The following is a 24,896-nucleotide window of genomic DNA, read 5'->3' on the forward strand; positions in this document are numbered from 1 at the left end:
CAGCTTCCTAAGTGTGACTTAATCTCCTTTACCAACACCAACTCTATTGCTTACTTATAGAAAAGCTGATTAAAATAAGATTTGCTGCTTGGCTTTCAAATGTGCATGTGGTCATCATATTCGAGCCCCTAAGATTTATAGTTCTCTTCCGGCCACCATCCGTAGCATTTCGAATGTCTCTATGATTCATTAAGGTAATTCAACGCTGGCAGATTTGGCGGGCTATTCGTGTGTACCCTTGTAGTGGCTTGGCACAGGTGTGCCTGGATGCACCTTGGTTTGCTCTACATTTTACTCTGTACTGCAGTCTAATATAAAAACCCTAATCAAATGAATCACACCTCTGTTAACGTTGTGCTAGGGTGGCGGCATGAAAACATTGAAAGGGTTTGTCCTCATGAGTTACACCATATTGTAGCCCGGCTACAGTATACCATTAGACTTTTGATAAACTGGAACGTTTCTAAGTGATTTTGAGTTATTTTAATACTCATGATCTGAATCTGAAGTGTGTACTAAAAATCAGCACAATGGAGAAAGATAAATGAGGCATGTTGTATCAGAAGCCCACTAACACAAGCTCTGTGCATCATGGTAAAAGCTGTCCTCCACTCTGTTCAACAGAGCATCCTATACAGGGAGTGGTATGTGAAGGAAACACAATCATAGTGCCAAAGTAGAGGTCATATGGAGATATTGTTAGCACTGCCATAGTTTTAGGTTGAATATGGATGTTGCAAACTCCTTATCAGGTAGGGTTCCAATCATATTCCGTGGTACGACGTCCTTTCATCGCCTGCCTTTTCATCCTCGGGCTTTTCAAAGTGCACATTCCATCGAATTGTTTAGGCGGGTGGGAAAGGGCAGATAAGGGTTTGGGCGGGTGGGCAATGGCAAAACATAAGTGTAGGAGGGGGGTTTTGGGGCGTACCCCCCCCCAAAAAAAATGATGAGCACATTCGATGGAATGTGCATGTTAAAAAGCCTGGGGATGAAAAGGCAGGCGATATTCCGCAAATCACCTAGCCTCTTGCCCAACAGGAATGCTGAGGTTAATCGTAGAAACACTGAAGGCTGTGTTAAATGTAGAACATGTACGGTCCCTCAGGGAGCCATATCCAAGCAATCCTTTTCATATGGTAGGGATTTTAGAACTTGGCATGCATCTAAATCACTTACTTGTGCTACTACACATGTGGTCTACACCGTATTATGCCCTTTAAATCTGATGTGTGTTGGCTGAAGCATGTGTATTTGTTTGCTGATGGTACTCTTGCTCAGAGGAGAATTGCCAAGCTTTTCGGTGGTGAACTTCACTTGTGGGTGGCACCAGGCTGATAGGCAAATGGTTATGTCTCCTCTTTGAAATGTACAGTGAGCTAAAACATGGTTGTAGACCTCCCTGGGTGTGTAACTTCCACATAAAAGGTTATTTGAGTGTTGTCCATTCTCGGTAGAGAGGCTCCCACATTTCTGAACATTTTGAAAAATGTAGGGTTTACACTAAAGTTTCTCCAGATGTGGACCACTTGTCAAATGTGCTTAGAGAGGCTCAGCTTCACCGCACTGATGATGCCCAAAAAGAAGCCCCTTACATGCAGAAGTGCATGTCAGAGGTTGCTAGTGGTATTTTTGTTCACAAGAGAATTCTTTAGCATTCCAAGGCTGGACTGCCCTGATGTGCAAATGACTATTTCTCCTCTGTGAAAAGTGCATTAAGCTAAAAAATGGTTGTAGATCCCCTTGAATGGGAAGCACCACATAGAACATGTTATTTAAGCCATATATGTTCTCAGTCGACAGGCTCCAACCTGTTAGTAGCTTCACATATGAATGTGTTGCCACTCAGCAATTGTGCCAATGCTATCGCCCAACTCCCTAAACTAGCCCACATGCCCCCAGCCCACCTGCTCACACTTACCTAACATCCACGGCTCCTGTCTTTTCCTACACCTGATAATCCTTATCTCGTATCCACAAGTATAGCTCCAGCCTCTGAAGACATGTGTTCCTGCAGTTTCTTCTGCATTCCTTTATTTCAACTCGTCCTATGTCAGCATGTCCTGTTGAAATGGTGAGAGTAGGGAAGAGTTGTCCCCTTTCCATGTCACTGCCTCAACCCACCAGCAGCCAATAAGAGACTGACTAGGGTAGGGAGATAAAGGGATGGGAACTACTGAAATCAAACGTGGATCTCAAATGATGGCTTAATGTTGGGGCAAACTAAAAATGGATGACTGTTTAGACTATATTTACACATTCTACAATGTTTTATTCTCTGATGCAAGGGCCTGAGGAAGGGCAAGTTTTGAGGCACAACATGTTGTTCCTTGAATTATGGGCAGATTGTTGCATCCCCCTGTTTACTCTTTGAAAAATGATTCACTAAACATCTGCATAATGAGTGTCTGGAGTTCCCAAAAGCTAGCAGGGTACTACAAACCTGAAACAGAGATTGCAATGGATCTTTATTTGGGGAATCCCGGGGAAGGTCAGTATTACCTATTATTGCCATAGTTAGGCTCTTGCACCCTTTAGGACTCGTTACGACTATGGCACTGCAGTAAAAATGTGGCACCACCGCTTTTACTGTACTGCTATACTATGCTAAGAGTTTACAGGTCATCTGCACTATGCTGAGAGGTTATTCCTCCACATTACTGCCTGTGTACATTCTCCAAATCCTGAATGGAACACGTTGCGACCTCAATATGGGGATTACCAGTTCCCCTATGCGCTTGTGTTATGGCAGATCTACTGCCAAAAAGACTGGCGGTAATAGCACATGAGTTTGGCTGTATTTTCACCAGAAATACTTCTAAACTTATAATCAGCGCTTTGAGTTCACCTATCCTGAGACCTTTACACTATCAGCCCATATCATTTCTAGTTGGATTCCCTTAGAACCTGCAGGTGTTAGTCGAACACATCCTAAAGGGATCAATAAAGCACATTTTATAGAGTGACAGTCGCCACCATATTGTTACGGTGACACCTTTGTACATTCTATTGCTATGAACTTTGAAGCGTTTGATATATCGGCATGAAGCTTTCCAGAATGTTTGGACAGTCCTTTAGCCAAACAACGTGTCGTTTTTTTGCAATACCTTCTAATGGTCCCAAAATGTATGAAGCGCTCCAAGAAAGGTGTGTTTTTAGAGGTGTGCACTGGTATTTTCATTGGAAAAATGCTAAATGCACAGTCGAAACCTCTGAAAGGATTTTCACCAACTATTTTTCTTGGCCGGGGAAAGCGCAAGCATAAATGCTTTTTTGGTTTGGTGGAAATCGGTCTAGTATTTTTTATTTTAATTCACTGCAGTATAGGGAGCCCCAACCACAAACAAATTAATTATCCTCACATTTCCAATATATTTCAAATGGAGGTAAATATATAGTCTGTTAATGTGCCTGTTTGCTGTACGGCACGTTATACACACTGACTAGAGCAACAGAGCCATTTACTGAGGTAAGACCTTGTTATATTGAGAGGAATCAAATTAAAAACATGCACTACCTCATTTTTGCCATAGATTTGACGTGCATAACCACGACTAGTGACCTGGATCCTCTATAAATATTGCTTCACATGTTTATTTAAGTATATGATTACAGGTGAATATGGAGTCTTGCCATCCGCCTGCAACCGTCCTCCTCTATCCTACATTCTCGAACTTCACGGACCATATATTATATATGTCATCATCACACATCCCCTTTCCTTCTGAGACGATCTCTCATCAACGGTTGTGTTCTTTCAAATGTCTATGCTTCTTGTACTTTCTACTAAATCTTGGGGCACAAGTTCCAATATCTGTTTTGCAAACTAGAATGTCCTACTCTTTGCTCACTCCTACCCTCCTCCTGCTTATGATCGTGAACACCTCTTCTCATTACCATTAATCTCTCCATATTCCATAGTCTATCAAATTGCAGTCCTTGCTGCCATTCTAAAAACCTCCTTAATCCTAATGGGACTTGAGCATTGGCTGCCCTCCTTTCTGAGTGCACTTGCCAATTTTATTCTGATCCACTCCCCTACTTGGGGATCATCTCTAGCCTTTACTCCTGATCACTCATATAACATTTTTCTTCTTTTGTTTTTCTCTGATCCTGTCTTCCACACCATCTCTATTTATTTATATTCTGCTCGCAATTTTTAGGCCATGCCAGGGACAATTTAGTGTTTGGGTTTCTGCCTCTACTAAATTCAAAAGGAGATATCCACTGTAAGGTATCGAAGAAGGATGCTGAGACAAAGGTGGCATGGTTTTGGTTATCATAGACTTTTATTCTGTACATCAAGAAACCTATTTATCCCTGTTTCTATGTGGGATTTCCCTGCCTCAACCTAAAACTAAAGGAACAGTCAGAATGGCCGTCCAAAAATAAATGACACGGTCCTGTGTCAAAACACTGCTTCTATCCCTCACACACTACAACTAAGGATATTCAAATTAAACATAAATTTCCTCCACCGGGAGAATGACTCCCCCTTCCTGGTAGGGTGATGGTGACACAATAAAGTTCTCTTGATACAAAACTGTCCAAGGGGAATGCCTCCCTTCCCTTGGCGTGTGGCAAAGGTTCTCTAGAAACAAAACTGGACAGGGGGAATGACTCCCTTTTCCTGACATATGACAAAAGGTCTTTTGGGACAGGAGAATTTTATTTATTTATTGGACATTTGTATGGTGCCTATACACAAGTGTTTCCAAGGAGGGCCATAGGAAAAACAAACGTAGTGGTCGTACTGGGCCTTGTGACATTCTTACCGTACACGTGCAGAGACAAGGAAGTGCAGACGGAAGTGGAAATGGGGTAAGGGGTGGGATGGGGTAGTGAAGTGCAGAGGTGGGATTTCGGGGGAGGGTGAGCAAGTGCTGAGGTGAGCCACGAGGGTAAGTGCCGGAGGAAAGGTGGGAGGGGGAAAAACAAGTGCGGTGGACAGGGTGGACCAGATACAGGCTAGTCTGGGAAGGGTGCCCGAAGGCAAGTGCTGGGACAGACTGGTCAAAAGGGGGCAGGCTGTCCCCGGTAAAACTCATGGTCAGGGACCAGGCACCAGTTTCAGCTGTAGACGGACATTAGCACGGGAAGGGGAGAGGGAAGGAGGAGAAGAAAAGCAAAGTCTTGAGGAGTTTCCGGAATTTAAGGAGATCTGGCTCAAGTCTGAGGTGGGCAGGGAGGCCACTCCAGAGGGAGGCTCCTTCCAAAGAGAGGGATCTACCTCCCTCTCACTGCTTGGAGAAGCATCTGACCTGCAGTGAGTTGGAGCTAGAGGACCGAAGAACTCTAGCCGGGAGGTATTTAGGGAGAGACAGCTGTATATAGAGAGGTCCCAAGCCCCAGACAGCCTTGTGGATGCTGCGAAACGTCTTCCATTTGATCCTTGCAGTCATTGGGAGACAGTGGAGAGATTTTATGGCTGGAGAGATGTGGTCCCTGGGCTTGAGCCCAAGGATAATTCTTGCAGCCCTATTCTGGATTAGTTGACGAGGGCGAAGGGAAGAAAGAAGCAGAATTGAGGAAGAGGCTGTTGCAGTAGTCCAGCCTAAAGTGAACCAGAGCTCTAAAGAGATTGAGCTTCTGGGTGTACGTGAGGAAAGGGTGCATGCCTCAGAGAAGGTGAAGCTGAAAGGTGGACTTCTCGACAACGTCCGTGATGTGTGGAGAAAAGGAGAAAGAGGAGTCAAAGATGACCCCAAGGTTTTTTGCCTCACAAGAAGGTGAGGGGAGGAGACCCAAGGAGGGTGGCCAGGGAGAGGGGGGGAGCAGGGAGAAGGTGTCCCAATCAGAAGGATCTATGTCTTACTGGCCTTAAGGCAGAGATGGTTAGCAGAGCACCACACCTGGATAGCAGTCAGGCATGAGGGAGGAAGGGGGTGTATGGCTCCCTTCTCCTACCTTTGAATAGTATTCTCTCACAACTAAACCAAGGGGAATGCCTCCCTTCCCCTGGTGTCTCCAGTACAGGTCTCAGCCCAGTACCAAGAGAATACCTCCCTTCTCCTGGTGTTACTTGGTACAGTTCACCACAAGGCCTGGGTGAATGACTCCCTTTCCCTGGTGTCTTAAACCAAGTCCTGGGCCTGTACTAGGAGAATGTCTCCCTTCTCCCTGTGTTGCTTGCTTCAGCTCATAACAAGGCCAGGGGGAATGACTCCATTACCCTGGGCTCTTTTCAATGTATTCAAAAAAGATTCTGTTTTCTCACCAGGAGAATGACTCCCTTCTCCTGGTGTTAGGAAGTTGTTTCCTGTGTCTTTCAAATTTAAACCAGGGGGTTTTACGCCCTTCCCTTGGTTTGTGGTACCCAGATGGTAAACAGTCCACTTCACAATAGTCTTAGGGTTTGTCTTGCCACTCTCACCAGGTATCTACAAGGTCCCAATTCCTTCTCTGTGTTCCGGTGGATGTATATCTGCCACTGTGAAGAGGAAACACTTGTCTGATGCTGTCATGATCCCAGTCAGTGAGCACAGTTCCCATCCAGGCATTCAAGATAGGCAAGGAACATTACATCAGTCAGTGGGTCAAAGGTGGATGTAAGCCTGGCATAAATGGCATTTACACCATTCACAGCATATGTTTCCATAGACTCTCATAGTGTGTGTTAACATTGGTCTCATACTCTAAACATGGCCGCCGAAAGATCCATTTGTACCTTGCAGCACATTCCATTCATATTGCAGAGGGAGCTATTTAAGCCCCGCCTCCGCTGGAATGCTCGCTTCACGTCTACTGCTCTGACAGTAGGTAACGCTACCGGTGTTTCCTCTCACAGAGCCTGTCAAAGAAGAAAATATAAAGACATTAGCTTTACAGAAAAAGACAACAGAATTCAATAGTTATCGAAAATATTTACCGAACCGAAGTTATCTCTCAAGCAGTATGTTCCATCAGCAGTGGTCACTCGTTACCGCAGCAGTTCCTGTCAGAAGTTTCTCTCACAGCCGCAGCATCTTCCAGCAGCAGTTTTCGCTCATAGCCGTAGCATCTTCAGTCAGAGGTTTCTTCTGCAGCCTCAGCATCTTCCGAAGGTATTTTCTTCAGCTTTCCGAAAACCTGCAGACAAACAAAGGTATTTAATTAGCGAACAAACTGAATAGAAAATAACAGAAGTTTTATATAAGTTTTACATACCTGAAGTTTCCTCAATTATCACCTCACAGTTGTTTCCACGCTCTTCCTGAAGGCTGCAGTACTCTGTATAGCCAAACTTAAGTTGTTTCATGTTTCCTCATCCTGAGTAGCATCGCAGTCATCCGCAACCATAAATCTTTTCCGAATTTCCGAGAACCTACAAGAAAAAGTCAATTATTAGAAAGAGAGATCTCTCCAACGTAGGAATTATTACAAGGCATAAAATAATAAGGTATTTTCTCCAAGATACTTAACCCAAAGACTTATTTTGGAAAAGTATAGACATTGTGAAGGCAAGAAACTACAAAGTACCTCAGCATTCCAAACTCCATTTGTATCTTCATCTCAACGCGCCCCTGTAGAAAGCAGGATGGAGAGCTCCACAAAAAATAAACACAAGTGAGAAGGGAGGATTACAAAAGTATACATTTAATGCAGTACCTTCTCAGTACATAGATGTTATAGCAGTTCTATTGTTGTTATTATTGTTTATACAGAAAGGGAATCGAAAAAAGTGCCCAAGTACAGGTCCACAAGCTGGAAAAGCATTATGCTCCCGAGGAGTCCAGATAAGCATTACAGATGCATTCTTTACTCTGCTTTAGATCGGTGGCCTTTTTACTGCCACTGCGATGAGGAATCACTCCTCGGATGCACTCTTTACACTGCGATAGGTCAGTGGTCTTGTGACTGCCAATGCAATGAGGAATCTGTCCGCGGATGCGCACCTTAGTACCAGGGTAAAGTATAGATTTACTCTGGTCTGTCCTGATCACCCTCTTGTCCCAACCTGTCTGCCCATGCTCCACTGTACCTCGGGTGGTTTTAGGCAACGTCCAGTTCTTCCTGGGATGTGTGTCGGTCTCTACTGGGATCACTGTTGTCTGAGCTTTCACCATTGGCTCTGCTGTGGCTCTGCAGCCCTCTATTGCCCTTCTCCTTGTTTCTTCTTGGTGGACGCTCCCCTGCTCGAACAGATGAGGACTCCCACAGCTGCAAGCCGGCATCCTTCGTCTTCTGGATTTCGCAACCTGGACAGCTGCTATCTCTGCTGTTGCGTTGGGCCCGAACTGGCGAGCTTGACTTACTGTTGAGTGTCTCTTTGCTTTTCAACTTCTGTTGTTGGGCCCACCCCTGCGGAACAGTGAAACACTTCTTCTGGTTGAGTGGTGTAATCTTCATGCCTCCTCAGGGCCTAATAATGCAAGTACTGTTAAAGTCCCTTATCTATTTCAATGATGTGATTTTCATGTTTCCTGTGGGCCTACATGTGTAGGTACATCCATAGGTTGTAGTATTTTAATTCAACATGAGGGTGTGGGCAGGAGTGCCCTGTGATGGAGGAATGGCCTGTTTGATGGGGAAAAGTATGGAATCAGGGTTGTGTGGCCTGGAATGTACGTCCACATCCCCAAGAGGGCAGTCCTCCCTGAAAGGTCCTCCCACATGTTACCACCCCTACGGGGAATATTGGTTAGCATCTGCACCACCCTGGTCTTACAGGGAAGGTCTCCCTCCTGGGGAGAAGTGACATAATTCAAAGATTTGTCACACCACCAAAGTCTCAAGTATTCCTGTACTATGTTTGCACCCAGTTACCCTTGGGTTTGTTGCGCCCTACAAATAAATAAACAAACAAACAAACCACATAGTTGTGAATGGTGTAAATCTATGCACCACTATCATTTCTTTGACTGCAGCTTTCTAGTCTCTATTGTTTTCCCATGGCCATCTTATTGCTTCTTTCACAATCATGTTGACTCTTTCGATAGTCCCATTCATCTGGGGATGACATATTGCACTAGTGCACTGCTCTATGGCATGATCCTCTAAGTATTTACTCATCTCTGCTGACTTGGACTGTACCCCATTGTCAGTTAATATGGAGTTTGGATGTCCCCCTCGACTGAATATTTCCTCTTAAAACTCACTCACCATCCTAGTGGTAAGATAAGGTGTTATAAATACTTCTGCTATTCTTGGTAACAAATCATTTATTACTAAACATAATGTGTGAGTCCCACCACTCCATATTGGACCTGCTACAGCTATACCCAACTTTTCCCATGGTTGCTTGGATATATCCATCTCAGCCATTGATCACTTTCTACTTCTGCATACCTTATCACTTTTTCACAAAGGATACAGGTTCGCACAGTGCTCTCAATCTGCATGTCACACTCTGGCAAACCAATAGTCACTTCTGATTCTTTGCTTTATTTTTATAATCCCCTGATGCCCCTGATATTCTAAATGTATTATACGATGTCTGATACCTCCCTGTCAGATCCTCACTCCTCTTGACAGGCGCAGAGGCAGCACAACCTCCTCCCTCCCCATTAGGTCTTGGTACCTGGGAAATGGAAACCGCAGGCCACCGCAACCCTCTGGGGAAAGAGGGTTAGGGTCCGTTGGGTGGATGGGTAGAGGGGGTTCAGGATAACCGGAAAGAGGTTTAGGGAATTACAATGGATGGGTAAAGGGATTTAGGGAAACATGCTCCTCGACTCCAGTGCCCTTCTTGCTGATGGTTGTTGGCAGTGGCTCTGCCCTCACACACTCACATACAACTATCACACTCTCAGAATTACTCCAATGGAAGGCCTTTGTATTGGAGCCTCTAACCAATATACACCATAGGTTTGGTATTCTCTAGTGCTGCTTTGGTTTTCAAACTGAACTTCACCCTCATTACCTCATGAAGGCAAACCCTCCCAACATCATGTCATATAGTGGTAACTCCCCACCAATATGCAGTTCTCAAGTTCCCCACATCACCCCGTGTGAGAGCAGCAAACAATAACATGCACACGAGGTGCTAAAACACTTAGCTCTGGCTTCTGCGGGAGTCCTAGGTCCTTCGGCCTTTTCGTGTTGATGGGCCGTGATACGTCTCATCAATCCGATCAAACAACAAGCTGAAAATAGCAAAACAAAGTCAGTGCACGTGCGTGCAAAATGTCGTTCCTAATGAATGTTCCCTGAAGGGTTAAAGATTGTTACAGGTGCGGTTGCTTCACCGCCAAGCTAACTCCAACTCTGGATTAGTATTCATGCTCTGCATGCAATAAGTTTAACTCGTTTTTTCGTGCTTCCGAAATTGTTCTACACATTAATCCCACAGCGTGTAGCGCGTCTTCCTCCGACGGGATAAATCAGCTGTTCTAGGGAAAAGACGTGTAGTTAGCTTTTCATGTACGCGGGGCCGGGGGTTGAGCAGGCGGGCGGTGCCCCGCATAGGCGTGCCTCCAGGAGCTCAAGATGCACACGTCCTCTCTTGCCGGTGGTCAGGATTGCGAGCGGTGCTTTCTGGGCACGGTTCGCGCATGCGCAGTAGCGCCCGTGTGGTCCTTCTTCTCCCAGCAGGCCCGTGAAGCGCACGGCCTGCTGGGCAATGTAGTTTCCGGGCGGTTCTCCTTCCTTGGGCCTTTTTCCTGCAAAAAGGGAGGAGAACACGCCTGGACAAGCTGTTTGGACTCCTCCTAGAACCCCCAAAACACTGCCAATTGCCCCAGCCCTGACAGTACTCCCCCTCCCTCCAGCAGGCCCAGGTTTAGCAGGGTGTAAAAGATGAAATTGGCGGAGGAGCCGAGGAGCATGAATATTACATGCGGGCTCCCACGGGCGGTCTTCTGGGCCATACCCTTTCCAGTCCACCAAATACCATAGAGACCCCTGTCTACGGCGTGAGTCCAGGATATTGTGGACTTCATATTCAGGAAAGCAATCTACCAAGACTGGTGGGGGTTTCTTGGATCTTATGGAAGCTGGGGCTGGTTTTAGTAAAGAGATGTGAAACACCGGGTGTATCTTCATGGATGGGGTTAAGATTAACTTTCCTGCCACAGGGCAGACCAGAGCTTCAATCGGAAATGGGCCAATGAAACGGGGGCAGAATTTGTGGGAATGCTGTAGATATAGATTGCGTGTCGAAAGCCACACCCGATACCCCACCTGGTATTGTGGACTTGGTCTTCTTTTCTTGTCAGCATGGTGTTTGTAAGTTGCTTTAGCGAGATTTAGATTGCTTTGCGCAACTTGCCAAACGCTCTCCAAATATTTCTGTCTCTCAGTGGCTGCAGGAACGTCGGGTATTGGTTCATGTGGCACAGGCTGAAATCGTGGGTGATAGCCGTAGGCACAATAAAATGGGGTGACCTTGGTTGATGCATGTATGGCGTTGTTGTAAGCTAGTTCGGCCAGCCAAATGACTTCTGCCCATTCGTTTTCTTTTCCTTGAGTCAGACAACGCAAATATTGTTCCAAAGTCTGATTTAGTCTCTCGGTTTGACCATCAGTTTCTGGATGGTAACGGGTGGACAACCGGATTTCAATCCCTGCTGATTTGCAAAATGCCTGCCAAAATCGTGAAGTGAATTGAGGTCCTCGATCTGAGACTATCCCATACGGTATACCGTGAAGCCGAACCACGTTTTGTAGGAACAAGTTCGCGAGCGTGCTGGCTGTTGGTGTGCCCTTGCATGGTATGAAATGAGCCATCTTAGTTAAATAGTTCACAACAACCAGGATAGCAGAAAACCCCTGACTTGGTGGCAGTTCGACAATCAAGTCCAACAAAACAGTATGCCATGGTGCTGGAGGAGTTGGAAGGGGTTGCAACGGACCCGCAGGTTTCCTGTGTTCGGTTTTGTTCCTTAAACAAGTTTCACATCTTGATATATATTGTTGCACGTCGTTTTGTAAACAAGGCCACCAAAAATGGCGCATGAGTAGCTCCTTGGTTTTCAGTGTTCCAGGATGACCCACGAAAGGGGAGTCGTGGCACCACCTGATGGCTTGTTGTCGAAGCGGTATAGTAGGTAAGTATAACGCTGATTTGTAAAATGGCAATCCCTCCTTGATAGTTTGCTCTTGACCCCTGCTAGCCCATTGCACCAAATCTTGCGCTGACATGGCCTTCCGGATTTTCTCAAATATGGCGTCTACCACCACACTTCCAACTATTCGTACCGGGTCCAAAATTGGTTTGGGCTCTTCTATGGTCTTTGATAGAACCGAATTTGCCTCTGGATACCGAGAGAGTATATCTGCCTTCCGATTTTCCACTCCAGGTCGATATGTGACGACGAAGTCGTATTCTGAAAACTGCATGGCCCACCTGAGTTGTCTAGGACTAAGCGCCCTGGCGGATTTCAAGAATTGTAAATTACGATGGTCGGTATAGATGGTGATAGGATGGCGGGCTCCCATGAGGTAATGACGCCACTCGTCGGAGGCTACCGTAATAGCTAACAGCTCCTTGTCTGCAATAACATAGTTTTGCTCAGCTGGTAGCAATGTTCGTGAGTAATAAGTGACTGGATGTAATTGCCCATTGTTATCACGCTGCAACAGGATAGCACCCACCGCGTAACTAGATGCATCGGTTTCAACGATGTAAGGCTTAGCAGGGTCTGGATGCTGCAGAACAGGTGCTGTCACAAACGCTTCTTTCAAAGTTCGAAAACTGGCCTCGGCCTTTTCGTTCCACTGAAAAGGAACTCCTTTTCGTAATAGTTGTGTGATGGGTTGGACCTTCTTAGCAAAACCATCAATAAATCGGCGGTAGAAATTGGCAACACTGTTTGAACATCCTTCACAGAACTCGGAGAGGGCCAGTTGGCAATGGTATGCACTTTCTTTCGATCCATTGTGATGCCTTGAGGTGACAGGATAAATCCTAAAAACTCAACTGTGGTTTGATGGAATTGACACTTCTCAAGCTTTGCATACAACTTATGTTCCCGCAACCTCTGTAAAACAGCCTTCACATGCCCTGATGTTCTGCAGCATTGTGAGAATAGATTAAGATGTCATCGATGTATACGATAGCAAAGACATCTAAGTAACCACGTAACACCTCATCTAAAAAGTGCTGAAATGCTGCTGGGGCATTACACAGCCCGAAGGGCATGACCTGATATTCGTACAGGCCAAACTTGGTCCGAAAGGCCGTCTTCCATTTGTCGCCCTCTCTGACGCGTACCAGATGATACACGCCTCACAGATCTAACTTCGTGTATACGGTGGATCCTCGTACCTGGTCCAACAACACAGGGATTAAGGGCAACGGGTAACGGTTTTTGATGGTAATGCGATTGATGGCTCTATAATCGATACAAGTTCTTAGGTCTCCCGTTTTTTTGGGTATGAAGAACAAGGGGGAGGATACTGGGGATGTAGAATGTCGTATGAAGCCGTTTGCCAAGTTGGTTTCGATGTACTCCTTCAGGTGTTCATTCTCGGCTTCAGTGAGTGCGTATATTCTGCTACAAGGTAGCACAGCGCCCGCTTCTAAGTCTATGCGACAGTCAAAAGGCCTGTGTTGTGGTAGGGTCTCGGCAGCCACCTTACTGAAGACATCCCGATACTCCTCATACTCCTCAGGTAAAACTACATCTGTACTGCCTCCTATGAAGTGGGGACAACACCTCCCCATGCTACAATTAGCCTGGCAATACATTGAAGAGAACTGTAGCGTACCTGCGGCCCAATCCACGGCTGGGTTGTGGAGTCTTAGCCAAGTTAGGCCCAAAATGAATCCAAATTGTGGTGCAGTTATCACGTCAAACTCGATAATCTCTTGATGTCTCTTTCCGCACTCTAGTTGCATGGGTTGCGTATGCTGGGTGATTGGGCCCGAAACCAATGGTGATCCATCCACTGACTTCACTTGTTCTGGCTGTTTATTAGTCTCCAACGGAAGTCCTAGTCTTTTCGCTACTTGATCGTCAACGAAGTTACCAGTGGCCCCGGAGTCGACCATAAGCGACACTGGTATGCGCCTTCCTTGTACTTCCAGATGAACAGCCAGCATAATGTGAGCAGACGGAGTGTGATGTACATTTGCTAGCATCTTTGGGGTATCTTCAGATCCGCTTGCCCTCACCCCCCTCATGGACGAGCTGGCGCGTTTCCCAACGGGGTTCCTTTGGTGGGTGGTTTATTAGTGCATTCTCGGACAAAGTGGCCCGATTTATCGCAATAGAGACATCATTTTTCTCTCCTTCTTCTCTCTTTCTCCTCTTTAGTCACGGGGCCTCATATGGTTCCGATCTGCATCGGTTCCTCGGTTCCCTTTTCAGATAACTTGGTGTTTTTTTGTTGATCCAGCCGAACCATAGACTTATTGTCCCATTTACGACGGTCTTGGCGACGTTCACTTTGTCTCTAATCGTAGTGCCAGATCAATCATGGTAGAACAGTCTTCTGGTTGGGGGTCTACTTGTGCCACTAAATCTTTCAGCTCCTCCCTTAGACTCTGATAGAATAGGGCCATTCTCTTTTCCTGGGGCCAATCGGTTTCTACTGCCAGTCGGTTAAAGGCTGTTACATACGACACCAAGTCCCTGCTTCATTGCCTCAGCGTCAACAATTCTCGATCCTTAATCAGTGTTGCAGCCCTGCGGTTAAATATTTTACCGAATTCATCCAAGAACGTATCCCAGTTGTACAACAAGGCATCATCCTTGCGAACCAGCAGTGTAGCCCATGAAGCTGCATCCCCCGTGAGATAGGATATTACGAATGCTGTGCTAGCTTGTGCAGTCCTGAAAACACCTGGTTTGGTCAAGAAATGCAACTGACACTGCATGATAAACTGCGAAATGTCGTTCCTAATGAACGTTCCCTGAAGGGTTAAAGATTGTTACAGGTGCGGTTGCTTCACCGCCAAGCTAACTCCAACTCTGGATTAGTATTCATGCTCTGCATGCAATAAGTTTAACTCGTTTTTTCGTGCTTACGAAATTGCTCTACACATTAATCCCACAGCACGTAGCGCGTCTCCCTCCGACGGGATAAATCAGCTGTTCTAGGGAAAAGACGTGTACTTAGCTTTTCATGTACGCGGGGCCTGGGGTTGAATAGGCGGGCGGTGCCCCGCGTAGGCGTGCCTCCAGGAGCTCGAGATGCACACGTCCTCTCTTGTCGGTGGTCAGGATTGCGAGCGGTGCTTTCTGGGCACGGCTCGCGCATGCGCAGTAGCGCGCGTGTGGTCCTTCTACTCCCAGCAGGCCCGTGAAGCACACGGCCTGCTGGGCAATGTAGTTCCCGGGCGGTTCTCCTTCCTTGGGCCTTTTTCCTGCAAAAAGGAAGGAGAACAAGCCTGGACAAGCTGTTTGGACACCCTACGGCCTCCTTAACTCCTCCCAGCCCTGACACTCCCCATGGTATGATCTTTTCTCCCCTTCCCAATAAATGACGTTGCGCATATAATTCATCCTTAATGTTCCACACTGCTTCCATGTTTATTTCTTTCACCAAGTTTTTAGATGCTTTCCTAAACGTCATCATGTATCTCATTCATCCCACTCACTATGCCACTCCTGCTTCTAAAGACACTTATGAATATGACACGAATCGCTGGACATGCTGGGATTTTTGCACAGTGATATGCACTATCACACCTACAGCCTCTTCTCGGTTGGCCCACATATGTTGTCCTTCCTCTGAAATTGTCTATTTGGGAGGCATACTTATGTTAAACATTTCTTCTAGTCCCCACGTCTTTGCTGTGACACCCTCTGTTCAGCTCCCAATTGAAGCTACTGTTCTACGGTTGCAATCTGTATGTTTCTGTATCTTTGACTGATTGCTTCATTCTTTTTTCAGGTGTCTTGACAAACTTCTCCATTTGTCCAACTTCTTTAGTTTCTAATAGGGATAATCTTCTTATGATAACTTCTTTCTCACCTTGCCGCTCCTGCACTCCAACATGAACTGGTCTCTCGATCTTTCATCTAGCTGCTGCCTAGAATTGCATGATCTAACAAATTCTCTGAATGCCATAATCTATTGTTCCAGGGTTTCCCCTTCTTTTTGCGTTCTCCTCCCAAAAGTACAACGTTCTAATATCGTGTTGAATTTTTTTGTAGTGTTATTCATTTATTTTAAACATTTCTCATATTCAATAAGGTTGAGGGCCTATTACGCTCACCTGGTCTCTGCAGAGGAGTTGGGACACGGTTGCAGCCCTCCCTGAACTTGAATCACCCCCTTCAGGCCTCTCCCTCAGTAGAAAAGCTGTGAGCTGTGGTACGTGGTGATACTGCTCCTGCGTGGATATAAGAGTGTGTGAGTGTGAAAATTTGTGATTGTTGTACCTCACAAACCCTTCACCCCAAAGTACGGTTTCTGTGAGCATACGCCGGCCCATAAAGCTCACTTGTGAATTATGGAAGATAAGCTCTCTGTCCTGCTACTTCTGGCAGGGGCACGTCGAATGGGATCTAGTTCCTTCACTGATCCCTAATAAGGATTAGTCCAGTCCAGCTGCAAATATGCTTCTCCTTATGATTGGTAAGTCTTTCTTGAGCTCTTGTGATGCTGTCCATTCTGTTTAATGTCTTTATATATTGCTCCTATTTATGCCCACAATAATGGCTCTCTTCTGTTTTCTTGCCTTAGATGGAAATGCGGCTTAATGCAGCTGTGAGACGGGAGAGATGGATGCTACTGCAATGTTCGACAACAGGTAAGTGATGGTTTAAGGAAAAGCACAAAGTATGATGAAGTGCAACCTTAAACTGACAGTTTTTTTGATGTCTAACCTTGTCTTCTGTTTTTCCTTGCAGGCGCTGCTGTCGACGATGGGGCGTGTCGTGCTGCAGTGCCAAGATGAAGATTTCGGCATTCTGGAAAGTGTAAAGATGAATACTTATTTCGCCGAAGAGTTGTACAGGTAAGAACAGCTTCCCCCAGTTGGTAAGTATGCTGGCAGGCCGCAGGATGTCAAGGAAGCAGGATCTTCAAAGGTAAGTCTGACCTCAGGTGACAGTGAGCGTTACGCTGCTTGCAAGTGCAGAATAATGCGAAGCGTCTGTCTTGAGGATTGGGGCAGCTTTTATAGCTGAGATCGTGGGCACGCCCATTAGGGCCGGCTTACCAGCCACACCTTGCCACTCCTAAAGAGTGAGCACATGCGAAGGCAATCCATTAGCAGCCACTCCCAAGAATAAACTTGGGGCTGCTTAATGGATAGAATGTTCAAGGTTAATGCATCCTGCTTAATGGATGGAATGTTGAAGGTTAATGCATCTGAAGTGCTATGTCCATAATAAAAGCTTTTTGGTGTTAAATGGATGTTCTTGTTTACTTTTGTTCATGAGCCTGGTGCCAAAGGTGCCAGGACAGTGTCCACCCAGGTCTCCTGTGCATGCGACCCCTGCATGCCTGTGCCCCTGACTTCATGACCATGACAGGGCCCCGTCTCCCAGCAGTTCTGGTAAATATTCAAACTTCTCTTGTCATGCGGTACCACGGAAATGTAACAGTGACTTTTTCCTTTCCACACTGTTGTTGGTGCCACACACTACATTTACAGAGTGTTCTTATGATTGGAGACATTGTTTCGATGGAATAGTTGGATCTCCAGTTTTGAGAGAAACACTGTGCGGTGTGGCACATTCTGCATGTTTGGGCAGTCTCTGCCTGCTTTGTGTTGAGTATTTTCTTTAGTTGCCATGTTCTTGCTGAATCTCCAACTTCCTTTACATTAATGTCCCTGATATAATGTGATAATATATTTAGAATCATTCTCTTTTCCAACATTGGGCCTCATTACGACCCAGGCGGTAAGTTACCGCCTGGGTCGTACCTTTACCACCATGGCGTAAACTATGTTTACGCCATGGTGGTTGGTGGACTTACCGCCCCATTCCGAGGTGAGTGGGGCGGTAAGTCCCCATTAACCCATTTACCCTTCCCCATTCCCATTTTTGCCCCATAGGGCATAATGGGAGTGGGGAAGGCATTAATTACGCCACCGTAAATTACGGTGGCGTAATTAACAACAAGGTCCCTTAGCGCCATGGATTTTAACACCTGCTAAAAGCAGGTGTTAAAACTTCCATGGCGCTAAGGGACCTCGGAATCAGGCGGTAAGGGACGGCACTGTTTACGCCGCCGTAAACCCCTTACCGCCTGGGTCCTAATGAAACCCATTGTTTCCCCTATTCCTGTGCAACTGTCTGGACCATTTCAATTTAGGCCACACACTGAGCCACTTAGCTTATTTATTATATTTCTTTTTGTTTCACTTGTTTACTGGCGTAGTTAGCAATGCACCTTGGATGATGATCTTCACAAAAACCAGAGAAGACGACCACTACATCCCCTGGCCAACAGAACCTGGCCCAACCCCAGCTCCATCATCGATTGTAAAAAACCTGGGAGTCTTGATGGAGAACAAACTCACCCTAGAGCCACAAATAAACATTGTAATCAAGAAATGCTTCTTGATCCTGCAAGCAGTAAAATGGATTCTACCATTCCTGTCATTCACTAACAAAACACTCACCGTCATCGCTCTCGTCATGTCCAGAGTAGATTACGCCAATAGCCAATATCTGGGCATGCCAGAACAACTCATAAAAAACTCCAATGCATAAAAAATGCAGCAGCTAGACTGGTCCTCAAATGGTCTCGAAGAGAACTCATTACACCTGCACTGAAAACACTACACTGGTTACCACAGAAACAGCGAATGAAATCCAAATCAATGTGCATAATGTACAGAGCAATCCACGGCCAAGGCACAGAGTTCCTAAGAGAAAAATTTAATGTACACCGCCCAACAAAGCCACTTAGATCCAGCAGTGACATACATTTGGAACCAAAACCTTACAACAAAAGAAAATTTGGAGGATCCTCCTTTTCCGACCTCGCCCCAAAAACCTGGAACGTTCTACAAAAGAACATATGTAACACGAGAGATCACCTCCTATTCAGAAAACTCCTCAAATACTGGCTCCTTACTCCATAACTAGGAAGAATGCCTAGGGGGTACTTACACAGCTAAACAAAGCTGAGAGAGGATAACAACCCCCCCCCCCGTTCTCCCTAAGCTACCGGCCATCCACTCAAGTAAGGGAAGACCAATGTACAGCATATCCTAGCAATTGATAGATAGAAAGCTAAAATCATATCAAAGAACGATCAGGGATAGATTAGGGACAGATCAGGATGGAAGGGGAAGGATGATATGTCAAAATATCTTGGATTACAAGGTATACAAAGGCAGCAATGTATCACAGACAAGGAATAGACAGGAAGGGAACCGGGGACTGTAAATAACCCCCTAACCCAATAGCTCAAACCTTGCATACTTATCTCACCCAAAAACCAATAATATTTTGGCCTGCAAAGTAAACACAGGCAACTGAAAGATACAAAGCTAGAATCATACCACAGAATGAGCAGTGAGAGTTCAGTATGGAAGGGGAAGGATGATATGTCAATAATATCTTGGCCTGCAAAGTAAACACAGGCAGTAATGGATCACCGACAAGGAATGGATAAGAAGGGAACCAGGGTATGTAAATAACCCACTAACCCAAAAATACACACAACCACCCTCTCGCACAGCAAACTGCATGCACTTCACCACATCGCACCAACAAACAATCAACACATAAGCCACACCAACAGCACACAAGGTCTCACATCGATCCGATATTCGCACCCAACCTGGGCACACAGTGAAAAACGAACTGAAGCTGCCAACAGGACATCACCCTCTCACTTTCCTACTCCCTCTCCACCCGACTATCCCCCCAGCTCCCCTTCTTGTTTGCAGATCCACCTGAGTGCCTGGGTACCAATTCCATTGGTGACGGTGTGCAGTACAAATACCTTTAACATTAACATTAACATAAAGAGAAACTGAAGATAGCCCAAGAATGCTTTTGAAGTACTGATCAGGGACAGTGTGTTACCATTGCAAAACACGTTTTGAAGCAAATATGTCACAAACAAATAGCTTAATTTATGAACTAGCAAATACAATAAAAACAACCATTGGCAGTGCCAACAGTTTGGGCTTTTGTGTAGGCATGGGAAAGGCACTTTCCAGGCACAGCTGTAGTGGTAATAACTGCCCATTGATTGTGGCAGGTCCAAAATGGTGGAAGTACCTGGGCATCTAAAAGCAGGGCGTAGCAAATGCCTAAAATGTATAGTCAAGCCATAACTGTTGGCTTTGCCAATGTTTGTTTAGTTTTACAATGAAGAGGAAATCGCACGTATCTTCATTTGCGTTGCCAGTCATCTTCCCTGTCAGACGCTCCCAGACACTGTGTTGAGTCGCACCTTGGATAGTCTTGGGTTTCGGGTGTCAGCTGAGTGCTCGGCGTAGCTGCCATCAGTACTTTCCCCTAGTCACCAACTTTGTAGTGAGCACCTCGAAGACAGTAAGTATTGATTCACAAGTTTTTTTAAGTATATGATTACAGGTGAAAATGGAGCTCTGCCATCGCCTGCAACCTTCTTCCTCTCTCCTACATTCTCCATCTCCACAGACCCCCCCATTCCATACGACATCACCACACAATTTGTATATTCAAAAACCTTATTTTACACTGTGAGAATGCCAATACTGATTATATAAGGGCAGTCAACGTGGAATGAAAACCCACTGTTCTGTAACGCAATACCTGCATGGTGAGATTTTCCCTTTAACTTTTCTTTTCTATACATGGCAACAATCTTATACTGTTTTTCTTTAAAAACTTAGAACACCAACATAGTGCTAATATTGATTTAACTACATACAATATCCTTCTAAATCCTCTTTAGGTCTTGAGGAAGGTGCGTTACCTGCATACGCCGAAATGTTTTATACATCAACCCTGTCCAGATGAACTTTTGGCTGTCTCACAAGAAGATACAATCAACTGGGGCTTGAAACGTAGACCCTGCTCACAGGAACTCTTGGCTGTCTCACAAGAAGAGATCATTGACTGTGGCTTAAAGCTGAGGAAATCTATGTGAGCCCATCATTCAGGTAATTTGACATGAGATAGAGAAGTGGTCAAATTGTCTCTATGTTGTTGTGAACCTTTAGCTGTTTATAAATACGTTTTTGCTGATTTGCGTTTTAATAGTGTGTTTCTATTCTCTCTTTCTCTGGTTTATCGTGTGATGCCAATGAACCGTGTTGGGCCTATTGGAACATATCTCTGAATTGAAATGCTTTTTCATGTTCTTCTATTTGTTCTTAACATTGAATTAATTGTATTTGATTAAACAACATACTGCACATGTGTAACGTGAAATAAAATTCCCCTCATTGAATATATATGTACAATGAGGATACCTTGCTAGGTTGCCATCACGTATTATTTATTATAGGAGTTATACTCACTACTGTCCAACAGCAATGTTCGTATGCTGTGTATTGCCCAGTTCCCATTTGCTTATGGGACCTCTCACTTCCATGAACACTTTTCCAATAGTGCTTGGCAGGAACTGAGGCTTTTCAAAAGGGAATCTTCTGAGTTCCAGATGCTATCATTAATGGTTCTAGGTTGAAATGCATAAAAAACGAGGACCTAAACAACACATTTTTTGGGGTCGAATTTCCTAAATACTTTTTTTATGCCAAGGGAGATGCCCCACCCCTTCTCAATAGCCCCCACCTTTTTGTTATACCCTTACCTACCCCCCATCTATTTACTGTATGATATGATATGTTATTTATAAGGTGCTTAATACCCAGAGGTTTCTAAGCGTGGACCCGGGGATCGAACCTGTGGTGCTCCGTGCCGTCTTTGGTCAAACAATTCGACCAAATAACCTCGCTATTTTCGCTATTTTCGTCCTCGCTGTTTTTGTATTCGTTTTGGGGGGGATTGCCATCACTAATCACTGCCCAGCAACCACCTCCAAACATGAGCAGAAGCGCAGCCAGTGGATGGCGAGCAGGGCTGGGAGAGCAATGCAGCGTTTTGCATGGCTACCCACAGCACCGTGAACCCCCGCACACCCCTACCAGTGTGGGACTACTATGATGAGAGACAGCAGAGGGGAGAGCTATGGTTTCCACACCCAATTGCTTGAGGCCATGGCTCCTGGACAGGAATCAGGAGCCAGAAAGGCACCAGGCCAGCTCTTTGGGGAGGGAAATGGTGACACCAAACTGAGAACAGTGGCCCTCAGGCCAGCACCGGGAGCCTGCTGTCCGCCCCTAACGCCTGACGCCAGACACACCCAGGTGAAAAAGCACTGCCTGATGTTGCTCTTAGCTGGGGCAGAGGGGCAGGGGCAAAATCCCAGGGCAGCATCTTCAGTAGCTGAAGAGAAAGTGTGTACCATTGGCAGTGGTACTGTTGAACCTTGAAGTATTTATGCAATACACTCCCAGCTTAAAGCAGGACATCTTGCCTCTCCTTATGGTTCCAGGTGGGGAAGCAATCATCTGGCCACAGGGCTGCAAGTAGATGGCGAGCACCCCTTTTGTAACGGTAGTGGAGTAGTCCTCCCGCTCCGGACAGAGATATTGAACGTGGCCCGAGGACAGCTCTCTTTTCGGTCAGTAACATCACAACTCACCACTCTCCTTTAACAGCCACCGGAACAGGTGTGCAGAGCAGCTGTGGTTAAGCAGTTATTCCATGCTCTCATCCCTAGGCTCCTGTGATGGCACTGGTTGCGACTTGATGGGAATATCTTGACCGCTTACACTGCAGTGTCCCCTCTCTCTTAGTGCAGACACTACACAAGTGATTCGTTTGAAAGTTGCTCTGTGCACCAATCGCCCCTGAAACCTGAGCATCTGATGATGCCTCTATAAGCCGCCATCTGCTTCATCTGCTACAATAGCAACGTGTAACCTATGATCAGGCTACCAGCTTAGAATCAAGCACACTGCCATACTGCAGGGCAGGCCGGCAATATGACACCCCCAGGAATGATCCCATTCGCAGCACTTGAGCCCCGAGCCTTTGCTGGGAAAATAAAGGGTCCTTCAAGACACCCCAGAAGATCTAAGGACCAGGCCCCCAGATACTGTGAAGCCAGGAATGTATATGTATGTATGTGCATATCATGGATGATCTGTGTCTTCCGTGGCCACCGCGTGCTTAGAGAATGGAGTACATCCCACCCCCCCTTTTACACCAGTGACAGGATCCTCTGTAGCCGTGCCCTCCGCTGGCAGGGGGTGAGGCAAACTTGCCCCCTCCGCTGGCACGGGGTGAGGCACACTTGCCACCTCTGCTGGCAGGGGGTGAGGCTAACTTGCCCCCTCCGCTGGCACGGGGTGAGGCACACTTGCCACCTCTGCTGGCAGGGCGTGAGGCACACTTGCCCCCTCCACTGGCAGGGGGTCAGGCTAACTTGCCCCCTCTGCTGGCAGGGGGTGAGGCACACGTGCCCCCTCTGCTGGCAGGGGTGAGGCACACTTGCCCCCTCCGCTGGCACAGGGTGAGGCACCCTTGCCCCTCCACTGTCAGATGGTGAGGCACATTTGCCCCCTCCGCTGGCACAGCGTGATGCACACTTGCCCCCTCTGCTGGCAGGGGTGAGGCACACTTGCCCCCTCCGCTGGCAGAGGGTGAGGCACACTTGCCCCCTCTACTGGCACAGGGTGAGGCACACTTGCCCCCTGCGCTGTCAGGGGGTGAGGCACACTTGCCCCCTCTGCTGGCAGGGGCTGAGGCACACTTGCTTCCTCTGCTGGCAGTGGGTGAGGCACACTTGCCCCCTCTGCTGGTAGGGGGCGAGGCACACTGAATCTTCCCTCCAGTCTGCATGCAGCCGAGAATCCAGGATTACTAAGTACACATATAACCCAATTCCAGCAAATATGTCCTTTCCCACTCTAAAGTGACCCTTTGTGTGGATACACTCAATAAGCGGTTGGAGGTGCAGTCACTCTTATGTATGCATGTATGTATGTGATTTATAAAGCCCAGATCTAGCTGGGAAGCAACGTAGGGAACACAAGGGTGTGGGGATAGCAGTGGAGATGGGGCAGATTGGAGCATCCGGGGTGGGCTGGATTGTGATAGGGGGCAATTGGGGTTGACTGGAGCCACCTCACATTGGCAAGATGTTCTTTGAAGAGTACGGTCTCCAGGTTCGTCCTGAAGTGTAGAATACGGGGTCATTATCTGCATTGGTACATGTATTTCCAGGGAGAGGGTGAGAAGCAGCAAAAGGCCTATTTCCTGTGTTTCCCCTCTTGCAGTTCTTTGTTTCTAGCCTGGCAGTGTTTGTCTTCAGAAGGTGTGCCGGCCTTACAGAGATGGTGAGGGGCTCGATCACATGGAGTGGTGTTTCGGCTGTGTCTGTTTTGCAGGTTCGCTTGAACATGTTGGTTACTTGAAGGTGTCCCCAGTGCCATTCCTTGAGGATGGAGGTAATGTGGTTACATTTTCTTAGTCCCATGGTGAGGTGTGCTGCAGCGTTCTGTACGGCTTTCATAAGCGCCAGGTAGAGCTGGGAGATCCAGGGATCTTATGGCTAGGACCGGGCCAGGGGGTTTAGACTGGCTCTGATCTGTTGCGGGGGGCATAGAAGGGGTAAACAATGGACTGAGGAAGGTGAAAAAGGGGGTTGTCGGGAGGAAATGGGGCTGGTGGCAAGAGAGGTGGCTGAGGAGGGTGAGAAATGGGGCTGGGGACGGTGGGAAAGGGTACTTGGGAGGGCAAGAGAGGGGAATGGCGAGTGCAAGAATGTTGGCTAGATAGGATGCGAAAAGAGGCTGGGGAGGTGAAAAGGGGGTAGGGGGTGGTAAAAGCAGTTGGGGTGCAAGAAAAGGGGCTAGGAGGGTGAGAAAGGGGGTTGAGGCAAGGAAAGCAGCCAGGGATAAGAAAAGGGGGTGAGGGGTGAGAAAGGGGGCTGGGGCAAGAAAAGCAGCTAGGGATAAGAAACAGGAGGGAGAAAAGGGACTAGAGGCAACAAAAGGAGATGGTAGCTCTGGTGTAGCTGGTCCATGGGGAGTGGAAACACCTGCCTTTGGAAGACAC

Source organism: Ambystoma mexicanum, chromosome 11 (assembly GCF_040938575.1).
Source record: "Ambystoma mexicanum isolate Mex_15411 chromosome 11, UKY_AmexF1_1, whole genome shotgun sequence".
In the NCBI taxonomy this organism is placed as follows: Eukaryota; Metazoa; Chordata; class Amphibia; order Caudata; family Ambystomatidae; genus Ambystoma; species Ambystoma mexicanum.